We start from the raw sequence: 10145 nt of genomic DNA, 5'->3' as shown, positions 1-10145 counted from the left end.
GACATTGGAAGATATGCTACGCGCGTGCGCAATCGATTTCGGAGGTAGCTGGGATACTCATCTCCCATTGGTTGAATTTTCTTACAACAACAGTTATCACACAAGCCTCAAGGCTGCGCCGTTTGAAGCTTTGTATGGGCGCAAGTGTAGATCCCCACTGTGCTGGGCTGAAGTGGGTGACAAGCAAATGACTGGTCCAGAATTGATCCAAGAAACAACAGACAAGATTTTTCAGATACGGGATCGCCTTAAGACAGCGCGCGACAGACAGAAGAGCTACGCGGATGTGCGAAGGAAACCATTGGAATTTCAAGTAGGGGATAAAGTACTTTTGAAAGTCTCTCCATGGAAAGGAGTCCCCCGTTTCGGCAAGCGAGGAAAGTTGAATCCACGCTACATTGGACCATTTGAGATCCTGGAAAGGATCGGTCCGGTTGCTTATAAACTCCGTTTACCCGCCGAACTCAGTGGAGTTCATGATACGTTTCATGTGTCCAACCTCAAAAAGTGCTTATCTGACGAAACGTTGATTTTACCGTTGGAAGAGATTCACATCGACAAACAGCTGCACTTCGTAGAAGAACCTATAGCAGTAACCGATTGGAAAGAACAAAAGTTACGCAGAAGCAGAATCAAGTTAGTAAAGGTTCAATGGAACTCGAGGCGTGGGCCTGAATTCACTTGGGAAAGAGAAGACCAGATGCGCATGAAATACCCACACCTCTTTCAGAGCATGGCTTCTGCCAGCAACGTCTCCTAAATTTCGGGACGAAATTCGCTTAACAGGGGGAGAATGTGACACCCGGTAAATTCCCAATCCCTTAAACCAAGTAATCAACCTAAATATTAGGTAATTTTGTTATGTGCGCCCTGCGCGAGCGCGCCATGTTAGTCAGCGCGTGCATTTGTTATGTGCGCCCTGCGCGAGCGCGCCATGTTAGTCAGCGCGTGCATTTGTTATGTGCGCCCTGCGCGAGCGCGCCATGTTAGTCAGCGCGTGCATTTGTTATGTGCGCCCTGCACGAGCGCGCCATGTTAAGAACCAGCGTGAGCATATGTTATATGTGCCATGCGCGAATGTTTTGGCTTTATGTTTTCATGTACCTTAACGTTATGTTGTCTAATGGGTTGACCGTCACGCATGATGCTAAGGCGGGTGCACCCTGAATCGTTTATGCGCGTGCGGAAGGGAACTAACCTCCCCGCATGGCGGGAACATTGAGAGCTAGTTTGTCTGAAGCTCCAAGATGGAATTGACTTCAACATAACTGATCACTATGTTGAAATACCAAGACCACCTGGAGAATCTACAAATGAAACTCAATGTCCCTGACTGCAAGAAGGTCACGCACCTACCCGCAGCAAAGAAATGTCCTTCACGCAGAAAGCTATGCGCACAAAGTAATACGCACAGAACACTTAGTCTATTCTCCAGACGTAAGGAGATTACTCCCGCCCAAAAGGAAACAGTAGCGTGTTTCAGAGATTTTCCACTTTTTACTGTACACTGACAAAAGTACCTGAAAAAGCACACTGTAACACGAAAAGTCAACTGTCAGCCACCCTATTCTCACCAACCCCAGACCTGCATGTCCTGACCAAATCAAAATCAAAATCTTTTATCCACTACTCCACTCTTAAATAAATAATAATAATTTCCATACTTTATCATCATTACACCTAGACATGAAGAGATTACAATCCCCTAAAGCAAGGGATTGTGTTCCCTTGAGTTTGCCTATAAATATGTAACCTAAATTATCACCCAAAACACACTTCAAAGAACTGCAAACTTGCACTAATCCTCTCCCAAGCATCCGTTGTTTCCATTTCCGATCCTGATACTAGGTAAGCCGAGAATATAACCTTGAGATCTACTTTCCAACCCTTATGTTCTCCCATTTCTTGATCTTAATATATATACTTCTTGTTATTTAATCGTATTCTAGACCTTCGATTCCGAGGCCAACACCAAGAAAACCCGAATATCGATTAATCCCTTAACAAGAACCACAGGTGAGTCTCACAGCCCCTATTCTCGCTGTTTTCACTGTTTTTTTAAACTGTTTTCTGGGCGAGGGACACGTACTTAAATAATGTTTTATCATGGTATACTTACAAGCTATGCAAGCGATTATGTGTTTAAATTATATTTCATGATGAGCAATGTGAACGGTTATCTAAGGTTTTCGATGTATGTGCGCTAGAACTCGAGTAAGTGATCACTTTACCATTGGAACTCTAAGGGTAGGGACTGCTGGTTTGATCCACCCACTCGTAGGGGTCGCACCTCTTTGCATGGACGAGTGCCTAGTATGGTCATGGGGCAGTACTATGGGTTTGAGCCCGCTCGTAGGGGTCGCGCCTCTTTGCATGGACGAGCGCCTTGTTTTCCGGCACAACGTCCGCGCGTAACCCGCGGGACGGTATTATTGATTAGCTCGTAGGGGCAACGCCTCTTTGCATGGACGAGCACGGTTTTTCAGGAATGTCCACGCGTAACCCGCGGGACGGCATTACCTTATTTTAGCTCGTAGTGGCAGCGCCACTTTGCATGGACGAGCACGTTTTCTAGAAACGTTCGCGCGTAACCCGCGGGACAGTATTACTTATTTCGCTCGTAGTGGCAGCGCCACTTACACAGACGAGCACAGTTCCCAGAAATGTTCGCGCGTAACCCGCGGAACGATTTTATCAGAATATGTTGATAGAACTATGTTTTACCAAGCATGTGTTTTAATGATGCTATCAGAATTAATGTTTCAGAATGATTTTTATCAAGATTATGATGCAATACGATTTATCAAGTTACTAAAACTTGTGAACTCACTCAGTTTATACTGATTCAAATGTTTTACGTGTCTTTCAGGAGATAACTAAGTAGCGCATGGAGTCACACTTAGAGCACCTCACGCTGAACATCTAAAACTAGCTTTTTGGAAGATTTTAGTTCTATCCCTTCGATGCGCGTGGTTGTTCCCGCCGCGCAAGGGGATATGGCGTGGAAATCTTCAACAGTTTTTATACTTGGATGTTGTATGTAATTTTTAAACAATGTAATGTATTTGTATTAAACATTTCATGCGCAATGAAAATCTTTGAATGTTTGCAATGACCCGTGCTTAATTATCAATCCCCACTCGCGCGCGCCCGGCTGTTTCCGCCGCTAAGGGCCGGGTGTGACAGGTAGGAACCTCGGAAGGATTATACGTTGGGCTTCAGATGGTTGATACATCGGTAAGCTTGACGGGTGGTAGCTGGAGTGTCTTGGTGCTTGATATGTTTGACTTGGTGTGTTTTGTTTTGTACCGGGATATTGAAAAGGTTTGATTAGATCATGCTCTACGTCGGGATTGAAGACTGCTTCATGTTAGTCCTCGCTCATGTTGTCTTTTGGAAATGAGTAGTAAATTCCGGCCCTTTTTGCTTCACGATCATAACCTTCCATTAATTCTTTGAAAGACATCTAATGTTGGGTGATTTAGAATGAGGAGAGGGAAAGAAAGGATTACCAACCAATCTTATCTCTATTCAAATAAATAAGTAATAGAAAATTTTTTCCTATGCTTGGATCGAAGCTTAGGTATTATCTTGTAATACCTAATTTGCTAAGATCGATGGCTCTGATACCAACCTGTCACACCCTTGTCTAAGGCCTAGGAGTGCGACCAACAGTTGGTACCACATTTGTATATAAATCAGAGTTATGATTAAATAGCGCAAGACTTATAAAACATATGGATTAAAGTTGTAAATATTTATATTACAAAACATAGAACGAAAGTTCCATTTACGATTTACTTGTTTATAATTTACAAAACCACCATTCTTTAATATTTAAGTTAACAAAATATCCGAGCCATCGGAATCATGAGCACTTCGTTTTAGAAGCCCTATTCTTGATTACCTGCAAAATGTTAAAAAAATACGTCAGCAACGAATGCTGGTGAATATGCTGAAGCTAAAATATTTTCTTTTACTTGATCACCCTTCAAGACCACTCAAGTCTTGGCCCATCTTGGCTTAGGAATAATCAAGTTAAAACAATACAATTTATAAACTCCAGTGTCTACACAAGTCACCCCAAAAAAACACTGCAGCGTTTCGACATACTTAGGTACCATATATATACACATGTTCAGTCTCACTCGGACGTACTTAGGTCCGGCCCATCGTGGCTGGAGGCCGTGACCAAGTGTGGGGCGTATTCACCTTTTTTCTTTGGATCGGCTTCAACACCGTCCGAGGGTCTTTCCCTTGCTATCTCGCACCTATAGTACGAGTATAACTTTTTTCTAGTCGGATATATAATCCGGCTTAAGACCTGATTTTATAATCGCCACCTCGATTTACTTTAAAACCTTTAGTTTATAAAGTAATCTCTTTTCTTTTTAAACCTTTAGTTTAAAATATCTTTCTTTCTTTTATTAAGATAACCTATAGATATCTAATTTATTTTTTTTAAAACCCTACGTTTCTTCTTCTTTAAGAAACGCATATCTTTCTTTTATTTATTACTTAAGAATACTCATTATTACTTAAATAATAATATAACAAAGAATTACACAAATTTATATATTCACACACATATATAAATATTCTTAATTTTTTCTTTTCTTTTCTTCGTTACATTTTCTTTTATTTTATCAAGGTATCGAGTATAACCTCGACTCAAGGTATTAAGCCTTTTATAATATTTTATTATTATTTTGTTCGGGCATTATGCCTACCTCTGATGACTTATAATAACCCTAAGAACTTGAGCAGCATTTCGACGCCTTTTAACTTTTTCACTCTTTCTCGATCAACACTTTATGTCGGCACGCAAAACTAGGCACACCAACACTCCCCCATACATCTAGACGCTTTTCGAGGCAATCGTCAGGATGCCGGGATAACACTACCTTTGTTGTTGGAACGTTGTTTGAAATATGGCTCGAATATCGAGGAGTCGAGGGTACGTTTATCGATGAATCGAGGCACGAACTTCGAGGTGGATCGAGGGCACGTTTCCCAAGGTTTAGAGAGATGTTAGTGAGAGAGAGATGTGTGAGTTTGGATGTGGGATTGGGCTGAACCCGGAGCTTGCTATTTATAGGCAAATTTCAGGGGCCCATCGTGATTCGCGACGCCCTTTGGCTCAGCTCGTCGCGCATCGCGACGTAGGCTTGGCTAGTCACAACATAGACCTGCCACGTGTCGCCTCGTGGCAGGCGTTGTGCCACGTGTTGACACGTGGCGACAGACGTGCCACGTGTGGCTACGTGGCGGGACACGTGGCAAACGGTCTGCCACGTGTGGCCCCGTGGCAAGCCACGCATCAAGTTGTCTGACAACCCATCGCGATACGCGATGGGTTTCTCTTCTGATCCATCGCGTATCGCGATGGGTCAGGAAACCAGAATTTCATTTTTAACCTTGGAGTTTGGAATTTGGCAGATTTGGTCCCTTAACTTTGAAAACTTGACATTTTTAACTCAAAATTTTCCGTGATATTACATCCTCCTCACCTTGACATAAATCTCGTCCTCGAGATTGCTTCATAAGAATAAGTGGGGGTATTTCTTCTTCATTTCGGACTCAAGTTCCCATGTATACTCGGGGCCCCTTCGGGAGTCCCATTTTACTTTCACAATTTTCAAGGTGTGTCTTTTGAGTTTCTTTGTTTTCGAATCTTCTATTTGTATTGGTTTTTCGATGAATTTTAAATTCTCTTTTATTTCTACATCTTTTAAAGGCATCGATAGAGATTCGTCGGCTAAACATTTTGGCAGATTTGAAACGTGGAATACATCGTGTATCCCTTGCATTTCCTCTGGTAATCACAAGCGATATGCAACAGTACCAATTCGTTCAAGTACCTCGAAGGGTCCAACGAATCGAGGACTTAACTTTCCTTTCTTGCCGACGCGTACTGCGCCTTTCCATGGCGAGACTTTCAAAAGAACTTTGTCACCAACATTGAACTCCAACGGCTTACGACGGAGATCGGCGTAACTCTTTTGGCGATCACGTGCCATCTTAACTCGTACTCGGATTTGAAGAAATTTGTCGGTGTTTTCTTGGAATGTTTCAGGTCCAGACAATTGATTATCTCCGGTTTCAGACCAGCACACGGGCGTCCTGCATTTTCAACCATATAAGGCCTCAAATGGTGCGGCTTGAATACTTGTGTGATAATTATTGTTATATGAGAATTCCATTAGGGTAAGTGGTCATCCCAACTTCCACCTAAGTCTATCATATAAGCGCGGAGCATATCTTCCAATGTTTGAATCGTCATTTCGCTTTGCCCATCGGTTTTTGGATGATAGGCAGTGCTAAGGTTTAGCTTGGTACCTAACGCTTGTTGGAAACTACTCCAGAAATGACACGTGAAACGGCTGTCTCGATCAGAGATTATAGATAGCGGTACTCCATGCAAAGCAACGATGTTGTTTACATAAATACGCGCTAGTTTATCCATTGAATACGACTCATTGATGGGTATGAAGTGTGCGGACTTTGTTAATCGATCCACAATTACCCAAATAACATTATGTTGCTGAGTCGTTTTCGGGAGTTTAGTAATGAAGTCCATGGTTATTAACTCCCATTTCCATACGGGAAGTTCAGGTTGCTGGAGCAATCCCGAAGGCTTTTGGTGTTCAACCTTGACTTTCAAACAAGTTAAGCATTTCGCAACATGCGAAGCGATGTCCTTTTTCATCCCATTCCACCAGTAGTTCAGTTTGAGATTTTAATACATTTTGTCACTAGCGGGGTGCATCATATATTTGGACTTATGAGCTTCATTCATTATCTTTTCATGCAAGTCCCCAACGATTGGTGCCCAAATCCGGTTTCCCATTCTAAGGATACCATCTTCACCTTTGACTAGCGAGTCAATGGTGCCGTTACGTTTCTCGTCGGAGATCTTGTTTTCGTTGACCGCTTGAGTTTGAGCGGATTTTATTGGTTCAATGAGATCTCTTTTTGGCTTTTCATGTTCTTTACGACTTAGGGCATCGGCCACGACGTTGGTCTTCCCTTCGCGATAGACGATTTCAAAGTTGTAGTCGTTTAGTGTTTCCATCCAACGTCTTTGACGCATGTTAAGCTCTTTTTGCTCGAATATTTGTTTCAAACTTTTGTGGTCGGTATACACGATAAACTTGACTCCATAAAGATAGTGCATCCATATCTTTAATGCAAATATTATGGCGCCTAACTCTAGATCGTGAGTTGTTTAGTTCTTTTCGTGTACTTTGAGTTGACGAGAGGCATAAACGATTACTTTCTTTCGTTGCATTAGTACGCATTCCAAACCGGAATGAGACGCGTCACTAAAGACTACAAAATCCTCAGTACCTTCTGGCAAGGCTAGTATAGGTGCTTGGATGAGATTTTGTGTAAGTATATCGAATGCCTCTTGTTGTTTCACCCCCATTCATACTTGATATTTTTGCGAGTCAAAGAAGTTAGGGGAACAACAATTCGGGAAAAGTTTTCAATGAACCTACGGTAACAGTCGGCCAATCCTAAGAAACTTTGGATCTCGTTTGGCGATTTTGGGATTTCCCATTTAGAGATAGCTTCAATCTTAGCGGTATCGACTTGAATACCGTTGACGTTGATGATGTGACCAAGAAATTGTACCTCGTGCAACCAGAACTCACATTTTGAGAACTTGGCGTACAACTTCTCGTTTCTAAGAATTTCAAGCAAAGTTCGGAGATGGTGTCATGATCATCCTTAGACTTAGAATAAATTAATATGTCGTCGATGAATACGATCACAAATTTATCCAAGTAAGGCTTACAAATTCGGTTCATTATGTCCATGAACGCAGCTGGCACATTAGTAAGTCCAAAATGGCATAACGGTGAACTCATAATGGCCATACCTTGTTCGAAAGGCGGTTTTCGGGATATCTTCGGATTGAACTTTGAGTTGGTGATAACTGGAACGGAGATCGATTTTAGAAAAGGAACTTGCGCCTTGAAGTTGGTCAAAAAGATCATCGATTCGAGGGAGTGGACAACGATTCTTGATTGTGACTTTGTTGAGTTCATCACCATGAGCTCGGTAATCGATACACGTGCGCATTGATCCATCACCATGAGCTCGGTAATCAAAAAGATCAAAAAGAGTAATCAAAAAGAGCTCGGTAATAAAAAAAGATCATCGAGTTCATCACCATGAGCTCGGTAATCGATACACGTGCGCATTGATCCATCTTTCTTCTTGACGAAAAGAATTGGCGCTCCCCATGGTGATGAACTTGGTGGTATAAAGCCTTTTTCTAGAAGTTCGTCGAGTTGTTTATTTAGTTCCTTCATTTTAGTTGGCGCCAAACGATACGGGGCTTTTGTGATTGGAGCAGTACCAGGAATAAGATCGATCCTAAACTCTACTTCACGATTGTGGGGAATTCTAGAAAGTTCATCGGGAAAGACATCAGCAAATTCGGAAATGATAGGAACGTCTTTGATTTCTTTGGGTTTAGTTTCTTCGGTGACGTAGGCCATGAATGCTAAGCATCCTTGATTCAAACATTTGTTAGCCCTTATCATGGAGATTTGGCTAACTCGGCCAGCGTCTTTATCCCCTTCAATTCGAATGGTTCGTTTATCGGGGGCTTGGAGTTCAACAGTTTAGCTGTTGCAAAGGATACGAGCATGATTGTCAGATAACCAATCCATACACAGTACAATATCAAGACCAGCAAGAGTCATAGGCAACAATTGAATAGGCAGAACATAACCAGCTAATAGGATTCTTCCGTTTTCTAAAGCTTCGGAGATTTTAACAATTTCACCACTAGCGGTCTCGATGCTTAGAGTTTTATTAAGTTTGATTAAAGGTTCGTCTAATAGACTACAAAAGTTATAATCTATAAAACTTAAATTGGCACCCGAATTAAACAAGACTCTAGCATATGTGTTGTTAACTAGAAACGTACCGATAATGGTTACTGGCATGTCGACCGCTTTCTTAGTGTCTAGAACGAAGACTCTTGCCTTGCCCTTCCTGGGCTCATTCTTTTGACCACGACCACCCGCATCACCAGTTGCGGGTTTATTTTTGGGGCATCCAAAGCTAAGATGTCCCATTTCTTTGCAATTATAACAGGTCATCTTTTTCTTCCAACAATCCGCCGTTGCGTGGCCGGGTCTATGACACGATTCACAGACTAGTGGAGGTAAATGGCATCTACCCCTATGATATTTCTTACAGACTTTGCATTGTGGAATGCTGGGGTTGAAGCCAGACATTCGTTGGTCAATACCCTTACCCTTCAAACGGGTGTTTCCTCCTTTCCTTGGATCATGCGTTGTTACGACCTTTTTATCTTACTCTTTGTTGCGGATCATTCCGCCCATCAAGTAACCAGCCAATTCCATCGCGGAGTCAGCAGTTTGTGGCAAGTGAGACCTCACCATATCGTGAATTTCTCGCGGTAATCCCCAAATATATCTTGTAACTTTGTTGGATTCAGGTGTAACCAGCTGGGGAACCAGACGACAATATTCGTGAAATTTAGTGTTGTACTCACGAAGATTTATTCCAATGACCTTATGATTTAAGAATTTGGTTTGGATCTGATCGGTCTCATGCATCAGACAAAATTTTGCCATCAACACTCCCTTAAACTCATCCCACGACATATTGTATAACACTTGTCGGCCTCTACTCATGATCATCGTATTCCACCACTCGAGCGCTTCCCCCTTGAACATTTGGACGGAGTATTGAATATTCTCTTCATCAGAACACTTGCTTATTATTACTATAGATTCCATTTCCTCGAGCCATCTCACAGTTGCAATGGCTCATTTATTTAGGACCAAAGTACTTAAAATCCTTAAACGAACACCCATTGATCTTAAGTTTCTTAAATTCTTGTCTAACACCTCCATCCATATTGGATTCGTGAACACTTTCTTCTAGATGAGATGGTCTAGAACGAGGTTTAGAGATAGATTTTCGAGAAGGGTTAACAGATTGTGAATGTTTAGTTTGCCTAGATTGAGATCTAGCTTCTGTTTCAGCCCTAACGGCATTTTTGATCATTTGTTGTATTTGATTCATGTATTTGTCAGGAATTGGTTCATCTTGTTCTTTTTTGAGACCTTTTTCTTTTCTTTTATCGGCTTCCTTTC

Source organism: Bidens hawaiensis, unplaced genomic scaffold (genome assembly GCF_021521415.1).
Source record: "Bidens hawaiensis isolate Kalapana, Puna unplaced genomic scaffold, B.hawaiensis_p1.1 tig00046861_1, whole genome shotgun sequence".
Classification (NCBI taxonomy): Eukaryota; Viridiplantae; Streptophyta; class Magnoliopsida; order Asterales; family Asteraceae; genus Bidens; species Bidens hawaiensis.
This window is presented reverse-complemented; position numbering follows the sequence as displayed.